At 36.8% G+C, this 6117-nt stretch overlaps 1 long non-coding RNA gene across 1 annotated transcript; it reads left to right on the forward strand.

Moving 5' to 3' along the window:
* Window positions 1–225: 225 nt before the first annotated feature.
* On the forward strand, window positions 226–3502 carry LOC103095822 (uncharacterized). The gene is made up of 2 exons (XR_008912145.1): window positions 226–619; window positions 3387–3502. It is a non-coding gene; the product is annotated as an uncharacterized LOC103095822 (long non-coding RNA).
* Window positions 3503–6117: the final 2615 nt, after the last annotated feature.

The raw sequence follows: 6117 nt of genomic DNA on the forward strand, positions 1-6117 counted from the left end.
CTTAAAAATGAGCCATCCTTGATAAGTCTTACTGTCTCCAATAGTCATATGCTTGCAAATCAACCTTAGATTTTTACATCCTCCCAACCCATTTGAAAACTGGCAAATCAAATTGTTCTTTTGGAAAAATGACATTACCTGTTTCCATGGGAACCATTTAAAGTCACAGAAAGTAGATTATTTCATAATGCAACACACAGAGTCCAAAACAGGTGTTCTGACTGGAGGACAAGCTACCAATTAACTAGGAACAATTTAGTGCAAAGAGATGGAAAACAAATAGAATGCAGATAAAAAAGGTCACACAGAAGCTAAATTATCTGTTGGTTCATTCTCATCCCAGGCCAATTATTCCAATTGTGTTGAGAGCCATATAAATCAAGTCTAACTATCCCAAGTCTTCTAAGAAGCTATCCTTTAGTTGGAGTCCAACTGAGTAGGACTAGAAAAATATCGAGGAGTCCAGTATTGTATTCTGGGAAGAATTATCATGACTTACATTTCCAAAAAATTTTATGGCTTGCATATTTAAGTCCTGTAAGATTTATTATGCTCATTCTGAAGATGAAAAAGCTGAGACTCAGAGGGGATGAAGTGATTGTCTGTCAGCTCAGTGTTTGTAAGTTTTAAAACTATGATTCAAAGTTGGGCAGGTCTTCTGAATTAAGCTGCAATTCTTTTTCCACCACCCTGTACTGTTGCTCTCAGTTTATCATTTTCAAAAACAGCTTTTATCCAATGTTCATTCTTCTCTTTCTGTTCTCCTTTTCCTTCCTTCCTTCCTTCCTTCCTTCCTTCCTTCCTTCCTTCCTTCCTTCCTTCCTTCCTTCCTTCCTTCCTTCCTTCCTTCCTTCCTTCCTTCCTTCCTTCCTTCCTTCCTTCCTTCCTTCCTTCCTCCTTATGCCATAATTTTTGAGTCTACTAGTAGGACCAATGTAATTCTTCAGGAGAAAAAAGCTGGTTGACACAACCCTCTCCAGGTTTTCTTGAGTCATGACCTAGATTTAATTTGAAGTGGGGTAGGCTGAAAATCATGGATTTAATGAGAGTTAAGCTAAACTCTCAACTCAAGTCAGAATGCTGGTGAGGAGGAGGGAGGGAGAGGAGCGAAGGGAGAGGAGAGAGGGAGAGGGAAGGAGGGAGACAGAGACAGAGAATTCAAATAATATGATGTGTTTGGAATGTTTTGTAGATCTTAGAGAACTATAGGAGAGTACTAATCCTTCTTTGAGGACTCTGAAGCATTAGGCTAGAAAATTTTGTGCAAGGATCATAGTTGAAATTTAGAAGTCATCTAGTCAGAGAATCCTAGTTCTAGAGGTATAAGGGACCTCAGATGCTATTTAATTCAATCTACTTATTTGACTAAGGTGGAAGTTAAAGCATAGGGAGGAAGGGCTTGCCCAAGATCAATATTATTGGTGGGATTTGACTAGAATATCCTGATTCTAATCACTTTATTCCACTAGTCCAACAGCCACATTTTGAAGATGAGAACACTGAGGCCACTAAATGTTAAGTGACTTTTACAACATTACCATATGAAATAACAGCAGAACCAGGATTTGAACTGAGGGCCTTTAACTCAAAATTCAGTATCTTTTGCTGCTTGACCATCATGCTTCTATGGAATAAAGAAGCTTTAGCTTTTTTTCTCTTTTTTTTTTGGCAAGGGAAATTCTATGTTATCAGAAGCTGTACTGGGACAGCAACAGACTTTATTGATAATCTAGTCTAGGCACTATTATACCCATTTTACAGATGACATGATTATGCAAGCGTTGTAAATAGACTATGAGCTCAGATCTGACTGAATTCAAGTCCCTCACCTCACCTATCCTGTGACTTTATACATAGCACCAACCTAAGAGAAATGAATTTCAAGACTGTTGAATGAACACTCATTTAAACAGAATCAGTCATGAATCTTTCTAGAGGATAGATTTTTTTAAAATATGAGAAATAGATTCTTATAACCAAGGAATAATGTTTTAAATTAACTAAATAAGTTAATTTAAAATAAAACAAAAAATGAGAAATATTATTTGCATTTTGCATTTAAAATGAAATCTATGATGGCTAGAGTTAATTTGATATTATACTTATTATGAATATAATATTTTAAGGTTTGTTAAGTACTTTCCATATCTAACACTAAGGAACTGTGGCCAGTCTTAGGGGTTGGGACACTATGAACTTCTTTTTCCTCTAAAGGACCCAGGCATTTGTTTTGTATAGGGTTCCATCTTAGAGTAATGTAACAGGAACTAGGCTCCCTTCCCTCATATTCCTAAATTCATTAAATCCTGATCCTGGATCCCAAGAGACAAGTTATTTAAAGCTTAGGTTTGGGCTCATGTGTAGGGTTTCCTCAAAAAGGAAATTTACAAAGGTTCTCAATGCCCAATATGAATTACATTTAGGACAGGTATTTATTTCCTACACACAAAAGGAATGCTAATCACAGAAAATTCTAAAGCGAACATTTAACCAAACAAATTTAAAACAGGATTCTGTAACCTAACTAGTAATTATTGTTATATTCTCAGGGAAGCTGAACATAGAGCAGTTTTTAGGCTGGCTGATTAGGCATTTTACTTTTTGCTTTGGATATGTGCTGTCCAGCTTCTAGTCTATGTCCATTGGTAAGACAGTCAGGCTTGGAATAATTATTTTATTGGTAGCCATTGCTCTAAAGGAGAAGCTTCTCTTGCTGCTGGCTACTCTAATTCTGTCATCTTCCTTATGAGGTCACCTCCGTAGCTAGATATGCCCATTCTAGGAGAGATACTTTGAATAAAATCAGAAAAGAACAGACATAAAAGAATCAGCCCAAACATACACAAAGAAATTCAGTAAACCAGCACATTGACTACCTGTGACATTAGGTTTATGTGGCCATAGTGCTCCATTTCTGCAAATAAAGTAAAAAATACATTTTCTTAGAGGACTGCATTCTGGGTGGGAAGGGAATGACATTTTTTTTTAACAAGGTCCTAATATTGACTGAAGATGGATACTGATATTATTTAGTTGCATTGGGGACCTGGACTGTGTGGTATATTACCAAGAGAACTATATTCAATTCTTATTTCAGATGCGTAATTCTGTGGCCACAGCCAATTCAACTAGCATCTAAAAACCTGATTCCTTATCTCTAAAATGAGGATAAAAATTTCCATACAGTATTGTTATGTCCAGTCCCATAAAGAAATTAAAATATTGGGGAATATGAATTGCTTTAAAAGCCCACTATTTCTCACTTGTACCAGAAAACTAAAGATTATAAGGAAAGAGGGAAAATAGACTCTATAATCACATCATTTTTTAAAAAGTGGTGTGGTTTTTGAAGTAACTTCCTTTCCTATTATTCTTTATCTTTGCAGAAGAGTCTAATTTTAGACAACTCTTGCAAAATCAACAAATCTGCAAATATTTATTGAAGACCTGTTGTGTGCCCAGCATTCTCTTTTCAAATAAAAACATTTTAATTAGTCCTGAATTATCTTGCTTATTATGCTGAATATAACTAGAGTCAGTGGGGATGCATTTCATCTGTTCCCATTAAGTCACAGTATCATTGGATCTTAGGGACCCCACAGAAAATCTAGTCATACTTATACCAGACCAAGGGTACCACTACAGTATGCCTGATAATTGCTTGCAGACCACTAGCAAAAATGTAAGAGGGGCATATCCCTCATCCCCTGTTAATGTAACTAACTAGATTCTATAAGCCCTGATACCTTTAAATCTTTCATGAATTGTAGAATCAAGCCATCTAAAGCATGAACCAGAAGATATGGGAACAACCCCAAGATATTTCCATCAAATCAATCATTTAAAGGTATCAACTAGGTGTAAATAAGTATTTAATCAATTTAGAAGTAGAATACTTGAGTAATTGAATGAAAGCAGATGATGCCACATAGGAAAAGTTATGAGGTTGATTAAGGAAAATCAGTCATCAGTCAGATAAAACTTTGGAATCTTATGTTCCAATGATAGAGCAGTCTAGAGTGGTTTCTTCCAAGACCCTGAGAGGGAATTATTTGGAGGAGTGGGTAAGGGGGAGGAGAGTGTCTGTTTCTTTTCCTCTCCTGCCTGGTCCAGGAAAACCTTTGCAAGATGACCTTTGAGGATTTGGATGCTTTGGATTTCCTCTATTTGTGGCAGGAGTGCCCCTCAAACAATGGTGTAAACTGAGCTTACCAGTAGAAGCTGAAGAAAAACAAGACAAAATGAGGAAAGGCAGTGTCAGGACTCTACAAGTGCCCAGTCCTAAATTCCCACAAACTAAAGAGGACTTCCATGAATGCCATATAAAGGTAGAAAACCAAGAGCTCTGACTTGCCCCTTTTTCAACTGTGCTCTTCAAGCTTGAGCTCACTTTCTCATGGATTCTGCAGCTAGTCTTAGACTTTGGGGGATTATTTAGTAAATAACTCTCATTTTAAAAGCTAAGCAACTTTGGCTAAGATTAATGAAGAGCACACCAGGTGGGGGCTTCTTTCAATTATGTTAGAAACCCCACAACCTCATCAAGATTACCACTAGAACTCCAGGGGAAAAGAAGTCAGCTGCCCTCTGGCATCTCAATCCACTAATTTAGATGAGGGAGGCAGACATGGAAGCATCACAAAATCACAAATTTAAAGCCTAAAATTACCTCAAAGTCTTTAAGTTCAATCCCTTTGTTTTTCCAGATGAGGAAGCAGGTGTAAAGTGGCTGTGACTTGTCCACAGAGATATGGCTAATTAAGCGTCTGAGGTAGAATTTGGACCCCAGTGAAGGAAATTTGGGGCCGATTTAAGTGATTTTCTCAGGGTCACATGGTTATTAAGTGTCTGAGGCCTGATTTGAGCTCAGGCTCCTCATGATTCCAAGCCTGGCACTCTATCGAATGTGCCACCTTAGGTCAACATCCAGTATCAGAAATAGGCATTAGAACTCAGGTCTTTTTGACTCCAAACATAGTACTATGTCTTGCTGCCTCTCTAACATTCATATTATAAGTTGGCTGTGCATAAATCAAAGATTATCTTATGAATTCAGGTTTTAGATCTAGAGTTAAAAGAGACCTTGGAGACCCGCTAGTCCAACTCCTTCAATTTATAGATGAGAAAACCAAAGAAACTAATTCTGAGACATGACACCGGAAATGCAGTTCATTTCCAAATCTAAAGGTTAGTGTAGCAGAAATAATATTGGGAATGGACTTAGGAGAAGCCTGAGTTCAATTCTGTTTCTGATATTTATTAGCTGGGTGGCCTTGAGTAATTAACTTGTTTCCTAATTTGTGAAACAGAATTAATAGCATAAGCATATAGAATCACAGAGTTGTTCTGAAGATCAAAAGAAAATTTAAAAATATATATTTAAAGTATGATATAAACACCAGAAGAGATGTATTTAGGGGGCAGCTAATTTATTTAGTGGATAAAGAGTCAGGCCTGAACATGAGAGGTAGTGGGTTCAAATCTAGCCACAGACACTTCCTTGCGATATGACTGTGGGCAAGTCACTTTACTCCTATTTCCTAGACCTTAACATTCTTGTACCTTAGAACTGATACATAATATTAATTTTAAGACAGAAGGCAAGGGTTTTAAAAAAAAAGAATGGGTGTTTATATGGCAAAACAAGTGTGGCTAGCAATAGGCTAATGTCTAAAAAAATGAGTATCTTGCCTCTCATCATCTGAATTTTTATTTGAAAGTTTTGTAGTCATTTTAAGAATTCTCATTAGCTTGCTTAGATTATTTTAAACCACATATTTAGAGCTGGAAAGAACTTAGAGGCCATTAAAATCAACCCTCTTTTTTTAGATATTAGGATCTGAAAGGTAGCAGAGATAGGACTTGAAACCAGGTCCTTTTATTCCAAATTCAGTCACCTTTCTACCATAATGTATGCCATTTATAAACTACTTTATAATTTGTAGCAAAAAAAAATCCTTGTAGCAATTCATTGTAGTAGGTAGAAAAGTTATTATTGTTTCCATTTATGCACTTGGGGGTCTCACAAATGCCTTGATCATGGTCCAAGAGTCCCAGTGCCCTCAGTCATCATCCTGAGAAGTGACTTTTGTGGAGCTGCAGCCTGGCAAATGCTCC

This window comes from Monodelphis domestica, chromosome 5 (assembly GCF_027887165.1).
Source record: "Monodelphis domestica isolate mMonDom1 chromosome 5, mMonDom1.pri, whole genome shotgun sequence".
Classification (NCBI taxonomy): Eukaryota; Metazoa; Chordata; class Mammalia; order Didelphimorphia; family Didelphidae; genus Monodelphis; species Monodelphis domestica.